This window comes from Euprymna scolopes, chromosome 1 (genome assembly GCF_053919585.1).
Source record: "Euprymna scolopes isolate OS-2025 chromosome 1, ASM5391958v1, whole genome shotgun sequence".
NCBI lineage: Eukaryota > Metazoa > Mollusca > Cephalopoda > Sepiida > Sepiolidae > Euprymna > Euprymna scolopes.
The window spans coordinates 139232375-139256467 of NC_136482.1; the positions used below are offsets into that span (position 1 = coordinate 139232375).

The window sequence follows — 24093 nt, forward strand, 5'->3', positions numbered from 1 at the left end:
CTAGAAAGGTAGCCTTTATTAAGAGATTCACTAATCCTATGAGATATAACCGTTAGCACATCTGCTGTAGATCTTGCGGAGCGGAAACCATATTGCATGTCACTAGGAAGGTTGTTTCTGCTGAGGTGGTTGACTACTTCTTTATATAATATGGATTCCAACAACTTACTCATGACACACAGGAGACTTATTGGTCTGTACTGAGAGGGAGATAACTTTTCACCTGAATTCTTAAATACAGGGCACACTGATGAGGTTTTCCAGGGTGTTGGAAAGCACTTCTCCTTAAGGCAATGCTTAAACAGTTTTGTAAGTATGGGGGCAAGTTCTGGTTGGAGATTTTTCAGCACTATAACTGGAATGCCGTCAGAGCCAGTTGCTTTACTAGAATCAAGGTTCTTGATTAGCTTGGCGACCTCACGCACAGATATTTGTATGTTGCATAGCGTGTTGACTGTTATAGGAGGAAATACGGGGAGTTGATGGCCTTCATCGCTTAGGGTAGAATTAGCTGCAAAATTCTTGACAAATAGTCTGGCTTTGTCTGATGGTGACGAGATGACCTCAGGTCCATTGATGATGGTTGGGATAGAACGCACACTTCTGTTCAGGATCCTGTTTGCTATTTGCCAAAACTGGTGGGAACCAAGCCACTGCTCAGCTACCTTGGATTTAATGGACTGAGTATATAGCTCTCTTACATTTTTTATTACTCTTTTACAGTGATTGCTGGCAGTTCTGAAAGCAGCTTTAGTCTCAGTACATCTATTACGTTGGTAGCTATGGAAAAAGTGATTTCTGTGTGCGATGGCAGCAGTACATTCTGGGGAGAACCATGGCTGGCTATTAGGTTTTTGTCGGAATTTTTTGGATGGTATGAATCGGTCTATGCCTACAATTAACCATTCGGTCAGGTCTGATACTATAGAGGACACATCCTTTTTAAACATGGAATGCAGAGGTAGATCAGATATGAATGTATGGAAGCTATCCCAGTCAGCCATAGAGTATCGATATACAGTACGGTGAAGAGGTACGTCTGAAAACTTATTACATTTCATTTTTATCTTAACTGTTACAACGGAGTGTTTGGAAGATCCCAGAGGAGATAAAATGGAACATGAACATAGCTCAGGGGAAGTTGTGAGAAAAAGGTCTAGAAGGCTTGCATACTGACCGGTAGTATCGGGCACATAGGTGGGTTTGTCAACAATCTGAGTGAGGTCATAGGCAGTGGCAAAATCATGACAGAACCTCCCAACTTGTCATTAGTCTTATTTGAGTAGGTCAGCCATTCCACATTATAGACATTGAAGTCACCGCTAATGTGAATGTTAGCCGAAGGATAAGCAGACAGAATGTGGTCAATTTTCTCAGATATGCTCTTAAAGATAGTAACCTCACTGTTGTGGGCGCGATAGAGAGCAAATATAAATGCAGTGTTGTAAGCTAGTGCAACCCGGAAGCACATATAAGGTAAATTAGGATCTTCTCTGGAGATATCCCTACCACATGGAAAGCCATCTTTGATGTAGGCACATATTCCATGCCCATGGCGATTTTGGGGGTCAGGTTTAGATGCTAAGTTAGACTATCCTTTAATTATGAATTCGTCTTGGGAAGTGGTTGGCCCTATTCCAGTTTCACTTAGAAAGAATATGTCTGGTTTTGTCTCCTGTAATTGTGTTTCAACCTCTGGAAGGTTGGAACGTAGACCCCTGATGTTGAAGAAGGAGACCTGGTAGTAGGGGTCTACGTTGGAGGATGGGGTTCTAGGTTTATTCGTTTTTTTTTTTTTAGATTTGTCATGTTGAGGTTTTGGGATTAGTGGAGTAGGTCGATAGACTTGTTTGGAGCAGGACAGAGTGGGAAAGTAAGAGAGAAAAAGACAAGATTTTTTTTTTTTTTTTGTAGCACATGATAAGGTAAAGCCGTAACAATTACTAACTAGTATTGTAATGTTATGATCCTTTAGGCTGTGATCATAGCGTAGTATCTGTTAACTGTGGCAAGCGGGGTCAATGGTCAAAACATTATTATTATTGTTATTGTATTCTTATTAATTGATTTGAACGACGGATAGTCGCTGGATCAGTTATTATGATTAGAAGAATAAACAATTAAATTGGGGGAGAAATGATTGACGTATGAATCACAAAAGGAATGTGAAAATAGAAAATATATATAAACATTATTTTGGGGTTTTAAATAAAAAATAACTATTTGTAGACATTAGGTTGGTCTGAGACACGTAATTAGGTGAAGTAAGAGAACACATGATGTAGTTAGTTTTGGAGAGATTGAGAGAGTTGAGGATTGACCACCAGAGTAGACAGACGTCTAGACCGAGGTGGACAGACAGCTAGGGAGCGAGCTGTAAGAATAGAAATGTAGACAAACTGCAGATCCTGTGAAAACCATTTGAGACAACTGTAATAAATTTATATTATAAAAATATAAAGAGTTGTTTTAATGGTTTCACAAATAAGAACAGATGTCTCAAAAATGGTGCTGATCGTTTAATGGTTCGTCACGGAGCAGCGGGAAGATACAGAAGAACTCTTCAAGAAAAAAGTTATGAAGCATATATTATTCTTCTTATATATGAACTGTAAAAATATCCCGTGTGATAAGTCTGATATGACATGATTCAGTTTACACGTCAATATCATATCCTCCTGGCTAAACAACATACATACGATTTATACGTATATTATCTGTCTGTTAAAAGAAAAATATCTTACATCCACTAGATAACACATGACATGTTTTAATATATTATCTCCACCAATATAAACCGATATACAACAGTATGGCATCGAGAGGCCCTACCAGAAACTACTGCATGGTCCAGAATCCATTCACTAAATGGCAATAAAGCAGCCCCGGTACTTTGCATCTGCTGATAGGACAGCCACTTTAGTGGTTAATCCAAGGTTCGGGTCACTAACTATCATGCGGATAATGTCAACCCAGATGAAACGTTTACCTCCAGCACCCTTACTAGTGACATGACCACAAGGATAGACATAGAAACAGAAATTTTCCGACATCTCAGGCTATTGTTCACAAAGTACTACTGACCTGGAAAGCAGCTTTTTCTTCACCCTTTGTCAGAAAAATCACTCATTGGAAATGAGGACTAAAGGACAAAAAAGGAGAAGCGAGAGTTATCTACTCTCCATTAAAAAAAAAAAAGGTGAGAAGGACTTATTAATATCTACTTAATATAAGTCCATTGCCCCATTCCCAGCTTAGGATAGTACTTGAAGATAGTCTCCCCTCCCATGTTAATGCATGGATACTTTTTGCCTTTACCTACCTCATGCCAGAATGTTCGAGTATTCCAGCTCCAGCTCATAATGAATATGCTATAATGGAACTTTTATCAAATTGGAAAGTCTGGTTATTTTAACTCGTTTAAAAAACTGGTTAAGAAGTAATATCTTTAGGGTTACGTATTAAGTTTAGACTAGCTAGAAGTAATGCATACATTAGAGAGAAAAAAAGGCCGCATGTTTTTTAGTTCAGATAATATGCAGGTATAATTTGGGAAATGTTCAATTTCATGGGAGACTTTTTTTTTTCAAACATTGAAATTATTCATTTCAAATTATAATATCAAACGGTCTTTTACTGACATTCGGTAAAAATTAATACTTTGACACTAAAAATAGAATTATATTAACTCTATCGATATTTATTTGCTTTCCTACGAGAGCAAAATGTAACACAAGGTCGTTTTTAATGTGGGGTGAACCAGCTCCCCAAAAAGGGCACTTTGGAAGTAGACACAAATAAAAAATTGCCTTAGTATAGAAAGGTTTTCCCTCCACTGACTAAGGACAAATTAAGTGTAGTATCAGAAGAAATATTACACTGTGATCTTAGCCTGAATTTATATAAAGTGAAGTATGTGTATGCATTTATATATTTATATAATGTGTATGCATTTATATATTTATATAATGGGTATGCATTTATATATTTATATAATGTGTATGCATTTATATATTTATATAATGTGTATGCATTTATATATTTATATAATGTGTATGCATTTATATATTTATATAATGTGTATGCATTTATATATTTATATAATGTGTATGCATTTATATATTTATATAATGTGTATGCATTTATATATTTATATAATGTGTATGCATTTATATATTTATATAATGTGTATGTATTTATATATTTATATAATGTGTATGCATTTATATATTTATATAATGTGTATGCATTTATATATTTATATAATGTGTATGCATTTATATATTTATATAATGTGTATGCATTTATATATTTATATAATGTGTATGCATTTATATATTTATATAATGTGTATGCATTTATATATTTATATAATGTGTATGCATTTATATATTTATATAATGTGTATGCATTTATATATTTATATAATGTGTATGCATTTATATATTTATATAATGTGTATGCATTTATATATTTATATAATGTGTATGCATTTATATATTTATATAATGTGTATGCATTTATATATTTATATAATGTGTATGCATTTATATATTTATATAATGTGTATGCATTTATATATTTATATAATGTGTATGCATTTATATATTTATATAATGTGTATGCATTTATATATTTATATAATGTGTATGCATTTATATATTTATATAATGTGTATGCATTTATATATTTATATAATGTGTATGCATTTATATATTTATATAATGTGTATGCATTTATATATTTATATAATGGGTATGCATTTATATATTTATATAATGTGTATGCATTTATATATTTATATAATGTGTATGCATTTATATATTTATATAATGTGTATGCATTTATATATTTATATAATGTGTATGCATTTATATATTTATATATTTATATAATGTGTATGCATTTATATATTTATATAATGTGTATGCATTTATATATTTATATAATGTGTATGCATTTATATATTTATATAATGTGTATGCATTTATATATTTATATAATGTGTATGCATTTATATATTTATATAATGTGTATGCATTTATATATTTATATAATGTGTATGCATTTATATATTTATATAATGTGTATGCATTTATATATTTATATAATGTGTATGCATTTATGTATTTATATAATGTGTATGCATTTATGTATTTATATAATGTGTATGCATTTATATATTTATATAATGTGTATGCATTTATATATTTATATAATGTGTATGCATTTATATATTTATATAATGTGTATGCATTTATATATTTATATAATGTGTATGCATTTATATATTTATATAATGTGTATGCATTTATATATTTATATAATGTGTATGCATTTATATATTTATATAATGTGTATGCATTTATATATTTATATAATGTGTATGCATTTATATATTTATATAATGTGTATGCATTTATATATTTATATAATGTGTATGCATTTATATATTTATATAATGTGTAGGCATTTATATATTTATATAATGTGTAGGCATTTATATATTTATATAATGTGTATGCATTTATATATTTATATAATGTGTATGCATTTATATATTTATATAATGTGTATGCATTTATATATTTATATAATGTGTATGCATTTATATATTTATATAATGTGTATGCATTTATATATTTATATAATGTGTATGCATTTATATATTTATATAATGTGTATGCATTTATATATTTATATAATGTGTATGCATTTATATATTTATATAATGTGTATGCATTTATATATTTATATAATGTGTATGCATTTATATATTTATATAATGTGTATGCATTTATATATTTATATAATGTGTATGCATTTATATATTTATATAATGTGTATGCATTTATATATTTATATAATGTGTATGCATTTATATATTTATATAATGTGTATGCATTTATATATTTATATAATGTGTATGCATTTATATATTTATATAATGTGTGTGCATTTATATATTTATATAATGTGTATGCATTTATATATTTATATAATGTGTATGCATTTATATATTTATATAATGTGTATGCATTTATATATTTATATAATGTGTATGCATTTATATATTTATATAATGTGTATGCATTTATATATTTATATAATGTGTATGCATTTATATATTTATATAATGTGTATGCATTTATATATTTATATAATGTGTATGCATTTATATATTTATATAATGTGTATGCATTTATATATTTATATAATGGGTATGCATTTATATATTTATATAATGTGTATGCATTTATATATTTATATAATGTGTATGCATTTATATATTTATATAATGTGTATGCATTTATATATTTATATAATGTGTATGCATTTATATATTTATATATTTATATAATGTGTATGCATTTATATATTTATATAATGTGTATGCATTTATATATTTATATAATGTGTATGCATTTATATATTTATATAATGTGTATGCATTTATATATTTATATAATGTGTATGCATTTATATATTTATATAATGTGTATGCATTTATATATTTATATAATGTGTATGCATTTATATATTTATATAATGTGTATGCATTTATATATTTATATAATGTGTATGCATTTATATATTTTTTATGTACAAGATCCACTCTTAACCTAATCAACCAATTACTATAAACTTTTAGACACACCTTTTATATGTAAGGGATCACAATATAGGCTATTTTTAGTTTAATTTTATTTAAAGGTGGGTCTTTAAAAAGAGTTTTGAAAAGATTTGATAATTATTAAACATCACTTAATAAATCTTCCACAGAAATACGATTCTCCATAGCATTTTAAAGGGGACTAATATGAGCACAAGCTCATTTTCAGTTTCTTCTTAAGGACCCTTAAGCTTACTTTACATTTTAAACATTTTCTAGAATCAAAATTATGTTATGGATTTTGATTAAAATTGGAATAAGGATTCTAAACATAAAGTTCAATATCATTATATTGTAATCTTCTTAAAAGAAAAATGAGAGAAAATAAAATTGGAATAAAACTGTTCTGTTCATGGAATTTTACCTGCACTGGAACGCGTATTCTTTTAGATTATTATAAAAACTAAGAGTTAAAATATATTCAACGTAATTTAACTTTCACTATTTTCGTAAGATATCAGAAAAGTTTAAATTTATTCATTTCTCGTGCGCAATCTATACTCCTATAAATTGTTTTATTGATATTCTTATTAAAAACACTTTTTCCATTTATTTAAAAAGGCAAAATACAACTTTGTTATATATGGGTCGTGGAATTGCATTCATCTGCAAAAAATCCAGCTAATTTGAATAATCTTTTAAACATCCATTTAAATTAATTCCCTGTTAGTTTTATTTTTCGATTTGCTTATGAGATAATTACCTTTAGTTAACAATTACATGTAATTATATTCATGCAGATATTTTACATGATTTATACTTGCATAATATTTGCGTAAAAAGGTTATAGTAAACACAAACCTCTTTCTATACATATATTTATATATGCATATATATATTTATATATATTTGTTTATATAATTTTGCCTACCAAACTCCTTAGTCGGTTTTGGGTCTACATATATGAAATTTGATATATAGGGTATTCGAACATATGCAAAACTTTATATTTTGGTTTTAGCCTGGGAAAATCGGTGCAAAAGTGTGAAAATTAAAAAAAATGGAATTTGCCAGAAGGTCAAATAACAGCATTAAGAATGTGCATGTGTAACGTAATAGCTATTAGTTCATGTTTTAATTTTTAACCTTGCAGCAAACATGCATTCATAGCTCAGGCATTAACGTCAAAGGAAAAAGTAAACTGTAAGCTAAAGGTTTTGGTTTCGATTCTCGGTGGTGCCACACGAGTCATTTTTTTTAACTTGTTTAATCATTACTATATATTGGGTCCAATATAATCTATAAATATAAAAGCGAAAATGTATGTATGTATGTGTGTTCGCTTTTTCTGTGTGTCTACAAAAGGCTTCTTTCAGAGAAGCGGTCGGTCAGTTCACAACTTTTTAAAACTTTTTATATCACATATAAATCGTAATATCTCACAGTTAACAACGAAGCTCTCCTGTCTATTTAATTTGCTCGATTTCGGGAAGATAAATATTCAACATTTGTCGCTCGCCGCATATATTTCCTATAACATCTTGGGGGGGGAAGCTTTAAGCAGTAAATGAAATACCGCAGTCAAACTTGACCTCATTAACTCATTAAAACGGGCACCTGCTAAATCCAAGTAATTAAATAAATTCAAACGTGTTTCCGTTAGAATGTTGCGGTGGGGCAATGGTCAATGTCGCACTTTTTTTTTTCATACTTTAATTTACAACTTTGCCTCAAGGGTTCGGGTTCGATCCTCATACTTAACTTTTTTTAAACCCACCCCCATCCCCGGAGTTTCCACACACACCTCCAAACACCCGGGCAACGCCGACTACCCCTCGCTAGTATAATAATAAATACGAAGTTTACAGTAATCAAAATATCATATTTAAGCGTATTTTACGACCGGGCAATGCCGGTCAGCCTGCTGTTGCATAACAAAAATGGAAGTATAAATGTTTCCGGACAACGCTATGTTGGGACAGTTAGTATGCCACAGGGATTTGATGGGCAGTGAAATATATATGTTTTATTTATATTAATAATACACGACAGTACTTTACACTGTAAGACGAATATCTTGTTACAGTAATGAAGATCATTAGGAAAATAGAGAGAAAAGAGAAAAAAGAGAGAAAAGAGAGCAGTCGACGGAAGTTTATTAAAAAAAAAATAAGGAGGGGGGATGTTTTGGCTGAATGAAGAAAGGCATATGGAGTTTCAAACAATGAAATTGTCGTTATTTATTTGCATAAATTCGGTTTTAATTGGGAGAAAATCCAACTTGCTACAAGGGAGATTCTGGATGGTAACGACGGTACCTAATCTCGTTGTCACTCCTTCATGAATAAGTGAAGTTTAGACGACAGGCAATAAATCCGCTCTCTTATTAAACACGGAATGCTATTGGTATTCTTATATTTTTATGTAAAAAAAGTATCGAGACTGAAAAATGTAATAACCAGGGGCGATAAACTAAGCGATAATTTGGATGGGCTATACAGCGGCAAACGGGAATTGTCATCCTACACTAATGATTGCGTAAGCATGAAATGTTAATGTCTGTAGGTGTAAAATAATACTTATTATTATTAAACTAAATATATATATATATATATATATATATTATTTTATACATGTATACACAGGCCGCAGAGCAAAACAATTTAGTGATGTAAAAATCGATTGGTACCACTGATGACAGTGACTACGAAAAGTTAGAGAAAATTGAAAGACTGGGAATAGAGTGTACTTGAATATTGAGAAAACATATTGTGACTTAGATCACAGGAAAAACAATTGGCTGTTCTCAGTGATGAATGATTGATAGTCGCTGGTATAAGAACATCAAGTAACTTACAATATTGCTGGATTTGAACGAAGACTATGGGGAATCAAGGAAGACTTGCTGTCACTCAGACTCCAGGGAAAACTAACGTTTCTTATCACTGGTAATGGTTAGTATGTAATTATATTGAGAACTAGGAGAAGAGAAGAATTTGTGATGTATGAAATTCCGTTAAAATTTTTTTTAGGGGGAGGGGGATTACATATATAAATATTCTTGAAAATGTGCATATTCATTTTTAATAAGATTGTTTTTCGTAGCTATTTCAGAAAATATCTATTTTGCCGTATTAATCCTGTTTCCGATGAGAAGACGTTAAGCAAAAAAAAAAAAAAAAAAAAAAAAAAAAAAAAAAAAAACAGCTGTTTTGAATAAATAAATAAACTCTGAAATACAAAAAAAAATCAAAAAAGCAGACGACGTTTTCAAAAACCATAGAGAAAAACACCATCCGTTTAAGGAAATTAAAAGAAAAAAATAAGCAAAAACTGAAAGGACCAAAACTTACCGTCGTGTTTGTACATGTGTCTGGTGTAATGTTTGTTCCTAACTGACAAGTTGGTAAAAAAAAAAAACGGTTTCGTGTTTATATACATGTATGTGTGCGTATGTGTGCGTATGTGTGTGTGTGTGTGCGTGCGTGCGTGCGTGCGTGCGAGAGAGAGAGAGAGAGAGAGAGAGAGAGAGAGAGAGAGAGAGAGAGAGAGAGAGAGAGAGGGATGTATACACAGCCCGCCAGTTTTAAAGCAAACCTTTTTGGGCGTTATCTTCTGCTCTCATAGTCCGGGTTGGTAAGTGTCAAAGGTCAGCGCATTCCGTTGCAGTAGAACGTGTGTCAGAAAGAAAGTTATTTAGTACTGAATCGTCTTTCTGTAGAGTCGAAGACTGACGGTCATTGCAACTTAATTGCTTCCTACTCTCTCACCCCTTTCGGTTTCCTTCCTTTCCCTTCCCAGCCTTTTTTTTTTTCTTTCTCTCCATTCCTCCCTCTCTCTCACATAGATATAGACATTTCTAGCGAGGAGGAGGCTATAAGAATAGGTGCATGTATACACTTGTTCTGCAACAATATATGGTACGTGTCCATGCCCGTTTCATTACATGTGTGCATCTGTGTGTATATATATATATATATATATATATATATATATATATATATATATATATATATATATATATATATATATACTAGCGGAGAGACCCAACGTTGCCCCGGATTGAATGTTGAGCAAGAAATGTTCAATTTCTCATATTTTTATTGTCATCGAAATTAGTGAATTCGTCCATTTTTCAATCAAATTGATTGATTGCCTGCTCTAGTTGGGGGACCAATCGCGCTGCACTAGGAGGAAGCTTCACAAGCCTCTCGCATTTACTAAGTTTACAATATATTGTAATCTACATTGCACTGTAGAGAGCCTACTATTGATTTTATAAAATTATTTTATATATAATAGCTTGCATTAAAGTTTAAAATGTAAAGTCAAGTATTATGCTTCAATTGTGCTCTAAACAGAAACATTAATTTCGAACCTTGTCATATGAAAGAACCTACTGTTGATTTCGTATGTCGGGTCTTTCGACTTGTGTGATTCGAAAACTTCTCAAATGTACTTGTGACGGTAGGCTATTTAAGATGTTAACTTTGGTCAAAATCGTCTGTTCTTTTTTTTTTCATCAGATTACTTCGATTATCGATACTTATCAAGGCATTCCAACACAAAACGCTGCCGAGTACATGAAATACATTCGTGTGAAATTTCATAAAAATTGACCCATCCGTTTTTTAGTCCATAATGAACGACCTCATAGACAGACACACAAACGCACAAAGTTCTTTCTAGATGATGATGATGATGATATATATACACACACACATATATATATGTGTGTGTACGTATATATATATATATATATATATATATATATATATATATATATATATAAAGGAGATTAGAACAATAGTCTAAAGAGCAGAGTGTATTTTAATGTAATAGTAAAATTACTAGTTTAATTAAAATACAGGGAAAGAAAAAGTGCTCGTTGTAATTTAGATATATAATAAGCTCGATAGGTAAATATCCTAGAGCTAATTTAATATTTAGTAATGTGAAACGATCGTACAAATTATTGATTTTGTTGATGTTCCTTCTTATGAAACGGATTTTTAATTTAATTATAATTTGATTTTTAAATTATCAATCACATTACTAAATATTATATATATATATATATATATATATATATATATATATATATATATATATATATATATATATATATATATATTAGCAGGTATTGAATTAGGCCCAACGAATGTTCCACACTTCCAATAATCAAACCGATTGGTTGCCTGTTCTAGTGTGGGACGACTCCGATGCATTCGGGGGAAACTTAGTTCACATGCCTTCTTGCGGTGACTTAGTCCACAGCACATTGTAGTCTACATTGCACCCTAGAGAATCTACTGAAATGGATTATTATATAGTGGGTTGGTTTGTAATTGATTGGTAGATTGGTTAAAGTTGGTGTCATTATTTAATCGGGTGGTTGAGTTATGGTTGCTAATAGATTCATGTAGATTTGGGGTTTTTGATACTGTCTAGCTATAGATTACGTTTTTTATTTTACATGAGCCTTGTAGGGGACATTTATTTTTTCTTCTACAGTTACAGTCTGCTATATTTTGTATAATTGTATTTTGTAGCTTATTAATTTTTTACTATTAGAACTAATTATTTTTTAATGAAGGTTAGGCATAGTAGAGTAAGACACTTTGATTGTATTCTTATTGAATATTTTATTATATCTATGGGGGGCTTTAAAGTTCCTATCTAATATTTTAAAAAATTCTCTGGCTCAGTTTGTCTCTAGATTTTTGGAATATGGAGGGTTGAACCATAGGGTCTCCTTATGTCTATTCTTACGTTTACGGGTTTTGGTTTGTTGTTTATTTGTATTATTATCTAATATTTGTGGTTTGGTATATAATAATCCAGCACCAGACGTAACGGAAAATAATCACAATAAACAAGAGGCAATATATTTTGGTTCCACATCTGGCCTAATAAAACATAGAATTTCAACGCACAAATATTCTTTTAAAAATAACTCCCTGTCAAACCAAACTACTCTATCCAAGTATATTTGGCAATTCAAGAATAACAATATTTCTTTCAAGTTGAAATGGCAAGTAATTGAATCTTGCAAACCATATAAACCAGGAGATAAATTCTGTGCACTATGTACAAAAGAAACCCTAAAAATTTTGAAATATGAAGATATAAAAAATACAACCACCCTATTAAATTCAAGAGAGGAACTAATCTTCACATGCAGTCATAAACGTTGGTTTAAATTTAATAAATATAAACCATCTTAAATCATTAAAAATAAGTTATTATTAGTAAAAATAGATTATAATATTGTTTAATTATTCTGTAATAAATTAAGTTAGCCTAATTATCTCCCTTGCATTCTTTAATTAAAGAAATATGACTAATTATCCCCCTTACATTATTTAATTATACAAATAAGATTATCTTCCCTTTCTTTCGAGTTTTAAATTTTGGCGTTTTTAATCAAAAGTATGCAAACGGATATAAAATATTCCACCAGCGTTCCTTTTGAAAATTTATCATTTCATAAGCTGAAAAGCTGTAACAAACATCTATATGAGTGCTTTGACCTTAGTTCCTGATTTCAAAAGGCGAAAAATTAAAAGGTAAATATTTGTATGTATATTTTTATGTATGTATATGTATGTATATGTATATATGTGTGTATTTTTATATATATATGTATGTGTATTTATGTATATGTGTATATGTATATATGTATATATATGTATGTGTATGTGTGTATATATATATGTGTATATGTATGTGTATGTGTCTATGAGTTTTATTAGAAAAATACTATTATAATATTGTACTTAAACCAAATTTAGATTTATAATTTTACTCTATTTTATTTCTATCTTTAACCCATATTAATTTTCTTATCAAGTTAAATACATACCTTTATTTTATTTTTTTCCAGATACACCTGCCTTACTTTTAATGCTAGGTTTATTTATGGTGTCTTTTACATATACTAAAAACCCTTCCCAATATTTTGCTGATGAGGAAACTTTGTTTGTTAAAAACACTATATGTAAAAATTATTGTCCGTAACTTGATGTCTACCACAATAAAAACATTGTTTTCCGAAACGATCGTACAAATTATTGATTTTGTTGTTGTTCCTTCTTATGAAACGGATTTTTAATTTAATTATAATTTGATTTTTAAATTATCAATCACATTATTAAATATTATATATATATATATATATATATATATATATATATATATATATATATATATATATATATATATATATATATATATATTAGCAGGTATTGAATTAGGCTCAACGAATGTTCCACACTTCCAATAATCAAACCGATTGGTTGCCTGTTCTAGTCTGGGACGGTTCCGATGCATTCGGGGGAAACTTAGTTCACATGCCTTCTTGCGGTGACTTAGTCCACAGCACATTATAGTCTACATTGCACCCTAGAGAATCTACTGATTTTATAAAATTATTTTTCTAGCAGGACTCGTATACAGGCGTTATCTGGTGGAAGTATTAATACAAGATTTGTTAAAGTATCCCTACTCATGAAAACAATTTAAAGTACAGTTGTAAGTGGGGGCCACTGTCAACCCTGGAATATAGTGGCCACTGGTAGCTGCCAAATGAAATCATCTCGCTTTCACTGTCGGGCATTTTCTGGCAGTGACAACTAGCAGAAACCACTGACTCTGATTCCTATCACTGTTACTGGCGTCTAGTGTTGATTTGGGGCGATTATATGCGGGTACAGTGGATACTGGCATTTACTGGTGTTTCATTATCGACCTCTATTGGAATGCTCATAACTGAAATCGCCTGTCTTTAAATGCCCGGCACTGTCGGGGACTGGCGGGCACTGACTGTGGTTGAATGCCTGTGGCGAGGACTAATGGTCACTGGCAGTCAATTCTATATTTAGGCATTTACTGGCGTTTACTAGTGGACTTTGACTCCCTTTAATACTGTTATTGTCAGTTCCCGAATGGATACGGTCCTTGCTAATGAAGCCAGAGATAGCCGTCAGGTTCGAATCTATCGACTGGGGTTATTCGTTACACCCTGCACTGAATGATTCCCGAAATTATGAAACACCAGTGTCTGTAGGTATCTAATTATTGCCATTTAATTATTATTATTATTATTATTATTATTATTATTATTATTATTATTATTATTATTATTATTATTATTATATATATATATATATATATATATATATATATATATATGGCAAGACCCCGGGCGACACCAGGTGGTCTTGATTGTCAAATAGAGGAAGAGAGGACAGAAGAGGGGGTGTTGATATCTGATTGAGACAAAACAGAAATGTCTATGGGATTTTGTCAGAAAGAGAAAAAAACAAATAATAATTATTTTTATCTCATTGTCGTTATATATCTGTTAACATGAAGGCTTGTTTTTAAAACCTCTGTTGAGAGGTTTGAAGAGATTCAGAAATTCTTGGCTGATTGAGGCTGACAGCTTAGAATGGGGGTCAAGGAGTTAGGGGTCGCCGCCAGGCATTGTTCGACCTAGAATGACTAATCACTCCTACTTTGATAATAAGTAAAAACCTCAGTACAAATTAATAGGATAAAAGGGAGAGCGAGAAGTGCTGAGTGGACAAGACGAAGGGTAAGCTCTAAGAGGAAGAAATGAAGGGTGTTTGTAACCACTCTCTGAAGTGGGGAAAAAGGGTTGGATTTAGAAAAAGGAATTCTAAAAAGAGAAGAGTCGTAGCCAGCAAACGGAATGGCTGGGCAAGCGCTCCCGATTTGGGAGCCCTCAGGGCCTGATGTTATGATGTTAACTAGCCTGTGTTAATGGGAAATCTGTGACTTTACTGGTCTGGTCTTACATCGTTTCACTGCTATAGTAAGTCACCTCAATTTAGACATTAGCTGTTATGAAGTAATGAAATTAATAAATAGTTTGTTATTGTTATAAACCGGAGTTCTGTTTTTTTGTGGTGAGGACTCTTCAGTTTTCAGCAAACCGCAAGGACTAACGGAGTGATTGATGTACCCGGAGATTACCTGCACAGGGTAGGAGACGATTCGATCGAGAGGCAAAGCGCCCCACCATGAAAACACAGTGGGTGAAGACGATCAACAGGCCAACTTGTAACGGGACAATGTACGATCGAAAGAACACCTGTCATATCGGGTGGAATCCGACGAGATTAAGAACGCCCGGTGTGGTTGGTGCGGTATCGGTCATCGTTATAAATATACATATTAGAATCCCGCGATATGGTAACCCTAGGATACGCTTTTTTCAGGTCACGGTATGGATTACGATGTTTTTCTGGACCCTTGTTACGGTATTTGCACCGCCTTACGGTATTATTTATAATGTTATACTTAATTATATACATGTTTAATATATACTGTAATGTATTTTGTTACTAATTTTTAATACCGTATCCCGGTGTTCTACTGTATATATATATATATATTTCTCCAAAACGAAGAAGAAGAGGAAACTAAAACTTGTTGCTATGGTTTCAAATAATCTAAAATAACAGTAAAGGGAAATTTGATTCTAAATATTTTCCATGTGTTATATTTCCCGTCTTTTTTTATTAAATATTTTCCATGTGTTATATTTCCCGTCTTTTTTTATTGTGAGTATAGATATCTCCAGTATCAAATAATCCTTATACACTGTGAAATTTACTTTATGTATGAAAACCAAAGAGGGGAGATATAACATATGAGAAATATTTGGAATCAAGTCTCCCCTTGCTGTTATTTCAGATCATTAGAAACCATAGCAGCAAGTTTAGTCTTCCCCCCATCAAGGCCAGAGAGTTTGGGGAAATATCAGATATTTTGTAATTCATATGCAAAACTAGGAAAACAAATGACTATGATTGAAACATCTTATGGCTGTAAAAAAAGTGCTAAAAATAGGCTCTATATGATGGATGATTCCCTTAATATGCGACCTTAAAACAAATGTCACATGACCCACTACATAATGCAGGTCATTAGCTTTCCAACGAGCCTCCATTTGTTAAATTCTGATCATTGATCGTTGAAATTCAAACTTATAAAATTGCCCAAAAAAGTGGTATATATATATATATATATATATATATATATATATATATATATATATATATACATACATATGTGTGTGTGTGTGTGTGTGTGTGTGTGTGTGTGTGTGTGTGTGTGTGTGTGTGCGCACTGGTAGCCAAATTAAATATTGAAATGCTCATATCTTTTTATTCTATGGGACGAAACAACATGAAAATTTGCAGGCATTTTGAAGATTATAATACTCTTCTATGATTAAAATTTTATGAAAATTGGTAAAAAAAAGAACCCTCTATTTTCAAACCAATAAAATATGCCCACATTTGCCTACATTTGTATGCATAGTGTCCTGGCAGGCAGCTTTAGTTTTGCTGCTTCGGTTGTCAGGCCACTTATATATATATGTGTGTGTGTGTGTGTGTGTGTGTGTGTGTGTGTGTGTGTGTGTGTGTGTGTGTGTGTGTGTGTGTGTGTGTGTTTTTTTTTTTTTTTTTCACGTACAGGATAATCTAAAATGACAAATCAATTTTGGAATATATATTATCGGTGTAGAAGATGAATACCCAAACTAATGAACTGATTTTTATGAATTTTGGAACATATATTCTCGGCAATATATTCGTATTTTTATATTTTATATGTGTAACATAAGTGTGGCAGACCAACGAAAATTCGAAACATAAGTATGACAGACCAAGTAAAATTAAATTTGTAACGTAAGTTTTACAGATGCAAAAAATGACATTTGAAAATTAAATCTAACAAACAACGAAAATTATATTTGTAACATAAGTGTGACAGACCAACGAAAACGTAACTCTGACAAATAAGCAAAAATACTTTATCAGACTGACCAACGAAGATGCTCCTTCAAATCTAAGCGTAACAGACCAACTAAATTATATATCACATTTAAGCAAAAAAAAAAAAAAAAAAAAAAAAAGAAGACAGAAAAATCTCAACCAAAGAGGATAAATATGTGGTGCCAAATTTCAACGTCATATTCTGCAATGCGACGCTTTTTATGACAACGAAGACGCTGAAGTAGGTGGATGCAACCAAAATAAATGAGAGTTTAAGTGGTAAGAAGTAGAACGAAAAGAACTTGGAAAGATTTATATGCACATTTTTGCCTGATTTTATGTTCTGTTTATTTATTATTATTATTTTTTAGTTCCATTCTTGCAAACCATTTTTGTGTTGCGTCTCCGATTTACATATATCTTTACTTCATCAAAGCAGCCGTTTTTTTCTTTTTTCTTTTTATAATGACAATTGTGTGTGTGTGTGTGTGTGTGTGTGTGTGTGTGTAAGAGATGTCCATAAAGTCCGTGTACACCTTAAAATTTTATAACTTTATTGGTATTCTAAATAATAAGAATTAGAAAATAGAAATAACTATTTTTAAAAGTTTTATCCACATTTAAGTCAAATCCAACCTGAACAAGTTGTTGATTAGCCATCCCTTTAAATAATCCAATTTACCAAATTTCCACTACTAACGATTACTACGATATTGTCACATTGACTACTGTACACTCATTAATCATCATCCTTAAGTGGTCTCCCGGCCTTTACTCCCGGGTGACTCCTTTGTAAAAAAGAAAAATATTTTCACATGTCCTCTACCTTATATATATATATATATATATATATATATATATATATATATATATATATATATATAAGGGTCGTTTCAAAAATAAGGTCTCCTATTCTTGAACTAGAAAACTAAAAACGTTGAAGAGTTACGAACCCGAGAGGGGTACAACTATAACGAGCGAACTTTTGTGCTTCAGAATTTAGTTTTCTACATAGTCACCACTATTTTCAATGCACTTTTGCCAGCCTCTTTTGATGCTTCTCTCGTAAAAGGTCGGAGGGCACTTTGTCACTTACATCTCTGTCGCCGCCACTCTGAAATCGACGAACCCATCTCCTAACGCCTATGAACAGCCAACACCTCATCGCTGGCAAAACATGCATTTAGAATGGTCATGACTATGCAGAAAAGCAAATTCTGGAGCACAAAGAGTTACTCGTTTTAATGGTACCACTCTCATCTCGGTGACTCTTCCTCATATATAGACCATTTTTTTAGTTTAAAATAGGATGCATTACTTTTGAAACAACCCGCATCTATATAAAGAGAGAGAGGCAGGGAGAGAGAGGGAGATGCCGCTCGATAAAAGTAAGGTTTGAATAAGACAGTTATTTAAGTTTGAAGAGCAAAAACATAAAATTACACTCCTTAGGACAAAAGTGTAGTACCTGTTCCATCAGTAGACAAGAAATCATTCTCGTCTGGGGTCAATATTTATTTTCACTTCAGCCAATTATTCGATGAGAAATCGCTGAAGTCTCACTAATCTATTCTGACGAATGGCAAGCTTATCCTAATTTAAACCAAGCTGAATTTTTGTCATTTTCTCGTAAATCATCAGCAAAACTTTATCGATCTCTATATCGATCTCTATATCGATCTCTATATCGATCTCTATATCGATCTCTATATCGGAGCATATAAACAAGGAATCGAAAAATAACGACGTCATGTAAATATTCGTATATTGAAGAAAAAAAGAAACGTACGAACAATTTCCCCTACTCTCTATCTGTGCCTAAATTTAAACGCAGATTCTATGAAAAAAGCTTATTTCCTAGAACTGCCCGCCTGTTGAACTGTTCTGGAAGTCTGCTTCCCGGCTGATTACAATGTGGTAGTCTTCAAATCCAATGTAAACAATTTTCTTGTTGAACCGTCTCTTTAAATAATCAAATTTTACCCGATTTGCACCATTAATTAACCCTTATTCTCGAGTGGCCTTCGGGTCTGTATAAATGGTGATTTCCTTGTAAAAAGAAAGATGTAGATAATTTCCCTTATAGATATCAAATCAAAGTAATACCCGTACGATGTGGATATTTTTCCGTGTTACTAACGAGGCTAATCGGCACCTATTTGACTAATTTTTGTAATAATTGAAAAAAATATTATCAGCATTCACTGGTTATAGCTAAATAACTAATAAGCCCATTTAATTCCAAATTTTGACAATTGAAAAAAATATTATCAGCATTCACTGGTTATAGCTAAATAACTAATAAGCCCATTTAATTCCAAATTTTGGCAATTGAAAAAAATATTATCAGCATTCACTGGTTATAGCTAAATAACTAATAAGCCCATTTAATTCCAAATTTTGACAATTGAAAAAAATATTATCAGCATTCACTGGTTATAGCTAAATAACTAATAAGCCCATTTAATTCCAAATTTTGGCAATTGAAAAAAATATTATCAGCATTCACTGGTTATAGCTAAATAACTAATAAGCCCATTTAATTCCAAATTTTGACAATTGAAAAAAATATTATCAGCATTCACTGGTTATAGCTAAATAACTAATAAGCCCATTTAATTCCAAATTTTGACAATTGAAAAAAATATTATCAGCATTCACTGGTTATAGCTAAATAACTAATAAGCCCATTTAATTCCAAATTTTGACAATTGAAAAAAATATTATACGCATTCACTGGTTATAGCTAAATAACTAATAAGCCCATTTAATTCCAAATTTTGGCAATTGAAAAAAATATTATCAGCATTCACTGGTTATAGCTAAATAACTAATAAGCCCATTTAATTCCAAATTTTGACAATTGAAAAAAATATTATCAGCATTCACTGGTTATAGCTAAATAACTAATAAGCCCATTTAATTCCAAATTTTGACAATTGAAAAAAATATTATCAGCATTCACTGGTTATAGCTAAATAACTAATAAGCCCATTTAATTCCAAATTTTGGCAATTGAAAAAAATATTATCAGCATTCACTGGTTATAGCTAAATAACTAATAAGCCCATTTAATTCCAAATTTTGACAATTGAAAAAAATATTATCAGCATTCACTGGTTATAGCTAAATAACTAATAAGCCCATTTAATTCCAAATTTTGACAATTGAAAACAATATTATCCGCATTCACTGGTTATAGCTAAATAACTAATAAGCCCATTTAATTCCAAATTTTGACACACGCCCTCTGAAAGTTTATTTACAGAAAAAAAATTTACTTTATAAAAAAATACTTTATTAAATTCGAATAGAGTTTTGTTAGGCGCGACATCTTTATGTCAGGCCGGGGACATATTGGATTATGTGTTGCTGAGTGCAAATACGGCCACCGTTGTAATTTACATTTGCTGCTGACGGCAAAGGGGGTTTATTTCTGAAAACCATTTCGAGCAGGATAAATCATATTTACAAAAAAAATATTAAATGGAATTAAATGCTATTCTTCTTATTAATATGGATAAACAAATTCTGATTCAGTCTAACGCATCAGTAATTATTCCTAAGCTTAACTAATAATAAAACAATAACTTTTAGGAAAAAAACAAACTTTAGTCATCAGAATATCTTGTTCTAGGAGATACAATTATTCTAACACTTCGCTGACGATTATATCTCTTTTGCGTTGACGATTTGTTTTTGGACTCAAAATACGCCTTAGATTTCAATATCACTTCTTATTTGAACTAAATATCTTTCTTTTGAGATTTCTTCTTAGCTGCCACCAGCCAGTAGTCCATTAGAACCAAACATGGGACGAAAGCAATTTAAAGTACCATTCATGTATTTTCTAACACCTTTGCGATCGAATTCTAACACAGTACATTGTCTTGACGAAATACCACCATTTTCTTCTTCATTTGTGGCTGTTTTTTGTTTGAGATATCTTAAAACGCACTAATAACAGAAAAGGAACATAACAACAAACTAGCATTCCTGGATGTATTAATAACCCGCACGGATCAGAAATTTGTATCTTTCATACATCGAAAACTAACCTTCACGAGACAATACCTGAATTTCAACTCCCACCGTCCATTTAAAGTAAAAAAAAAAAGGAATCGTCCGGTGCTTACAACAATGTGCCAGAACAATATGTACCAAGAGGAGAGGGACAACCTTAGAATAACCCTCCACCGAAATGACTACCCAGATAGCGTTTCATTGGCTCCGAAAAATCTAGAGCAAACACCAAAGACAATACCCGAAAATTCGCTACAGTTTGTACACCATACATAAAGGGTCTATCCAAATAAAATATATGCAGTCCATATGGCATCAGAACAGTTTACAAGAGTGACTCGACTCTGAAAAAACATTTAGTACACGTCAAGACCCCGACCGATGTCTCATGACAAAAACTGCATATATGAGATTTCATGCAAATGCGGAAAAAATATACAAAGGTATTGGGAACCTCTAATTATAAAGAAAAACAAAATTTATACAACTCCTCCTTAAAATTTCAACAGTAAAAGGGAGAAAATCCCGTCAAACTTTATTACAGTTACCCCCCCCCCTTTGGCAACCAATGTTTTTTTTTTACACATACGAAACCATGACGAAAAAAAAACAACACCAAGAATAAGAAACCATATACGGAGTCAGTAACTTTTCTCTTACTTTTTCAATATGCCTGACGAAGATCGGAGGCTACACCGACAGAAACGTTGCACAAATAACACTCAAGATGAGAACAAAATCTGATCAAAACAAGTAATGCAAGCAATCAGCCCTCATCTAAAAAAAAAATCACAAGTGTAGTTTCTATTAACTTGCCTCGGCGATCGTATTGTGTTATTCATTTAGGCATAATATTAACTTTGGCGTTTGGCACGAAACAATTTACTTATCTGGATGTAAAACCGCCGCTGCTTTGCCCGGAGGGGGACATGGGAGCAACTCAGCTCTAATCACGTGAGTCAGCTCGAATTTATTTAATACAGAACATAAACTCCGGAAACGCTATAACGTAAATGTGTTTCTTATTTTTAATTAAATTATACGCTATGCAATTTACTGCAACGGGTGGATCAACGGATGTCTTTTTTTGTTTTGTTTTTCTGTTGCATCTGGCATAAAGTATTTCCTGTGTATGTCAAGTCAATTGACATGACATGACTTGTCTTGTGTTCTAGTTCTGTTCTACTCGACTTTGATTTCACGAACCGTTGTTGTAGCATTTTTCTATAGTAGAAAACCACATTGTCTGTGTGATACACTTTCGTGATAATTTTTCTTTTTTATACTCTTTCGCTATACTGTTCATGTTTGATACTCCTTCATGCTCATTAAAAAAAAATTTTAAATCACCCCCACACATTGCCACTGAAAACATAAACAACTAATGCAATAGAGTCCAGATTTATAGGGAATACCTAAATGGTGAGTTGAGCAGCAGGATGCTCGTTAACGTCATATGTAATTTCTGCATGTTGGTACAATCGGGTTAACAGAGAACAGAAAGACAATCAATTTAAAAAAAAAAAAAAAAAACAAGCTATCGGAAAAATTGCTTAATCTGGACTTCATGTGTTGACTAGAATGTTGATATTTCATCTTGAGTTTTGTTTCTTGTCATTTACTAATAAATCGATCATCACAAACGACGTATTTTATTAATTTCAATTCATAATCACCGGCCGATTGGTTGCTTCATTAATTCAGTCCTCTTTCCCGGGTGAGCCTTTTTAGTTTTGCTTTCACTTAACAAGCCATATTGTCATCGAAGCGTAAGGGCCTACTCCGAGAGAGGACAGATTTATAGGAGATAATGTCGGTGTGGAGATGAGAAGCAAGGTTTTTGTTCACATTATATTTCATTTTTTTATGTATTGGAAGGGTTGAATACAATGAAAAGGTGGGCTAATTTTAAAAAAAATGTGATCTAAGAAAATAAGTTATTAGAATAGAAATGTTTCCAGCATCTAGGGATCCTTGCAGTGAAGTGAATGGATTTTCGTGCTCGTTGAATGGGTCGGGAGTATTTTCGTTGAGGAAGTTACAAGTGCAATTAATTCATCGTAGCAGCACATCCTGTAAAATAAGCACAAGAATACAATACCGTAGCGATTTTACAGGAGTTGGGGTCGGCATGCGAGTCAGAACTTGTTAGATTAGATTCCTATTCTATCCAAGGAGAAGGTGCACTGGACCAGATGTGGTAACAAATACTTTATACACGGGCAAATAATAGCTTTACAGCAATATAGGTTACTAGCTTGTGTGAGCAGTTTTCTAACCAAGTAAAGGGAGCCAATCTCCTTTGTGGCGATTTGGCAATGTCTTTTACGTACATATTCCATTTCATATTGCCTGGGATTATCAGACCGATTATGTTGGATCATCATCCAGGATCCTATTGACGATAAAATCGTTCTGACTCACACACATCCATCTTTCGCTGACTAAAGTAAGTACATTCTGTTCAGGTAATTTTTAACGAGGAAATAGACAGTGTGGAGTTCCGGGATAAAATAACGCCCCTAACTGAGTCGGTGATGATGATTTCTAAAGTTAATAAATTAATATCTATTCGCATTCGTGTTCATCATTTCTTAATGTAGGTTTCAACTTAACAAGAAGATTGCATACGGTCCTCGTCATGTA

General features: G+C 31.7%; 2 protein-coding genes across 11 annotated transcripts in view; one reads left to right on the forward strand and one right to left on the reverse strand.

Moving 5' to 3' along the window:
- The window catches only part of LOC145273340 (retinal-binding protein-like), a 381653-nt gene extending 371268 nt beyond the window's left edge, over positions 1 to 10385 (reverse strand). For 2 of the 7 annotated variants that reach the window (XM_080127171.1, XM_080127231.1), the window contains exon 1: positions 9967 to 10060. The gene's annotated coding sequence lies outside the window, so the exon portion shown is untranslated. Of the gene's footprint in view, positions 1 to 9966; positions 10129 to 10210 lie in introns of those variants that run through there. The other 5 variants (XM_080127073.1, XM_080127071.1, XM_080127072.1 and 2 more) reach the window with 5 other exon arrangements.
- The window catches only part of LOC145272760 (retinal-binding protein), a 368701-nt gene that overhangs the window by 219969 nt on the left and 124639 nt on the right, over positions 1 to 24093 (forward strand). The window lies entirely within an intron of this gene.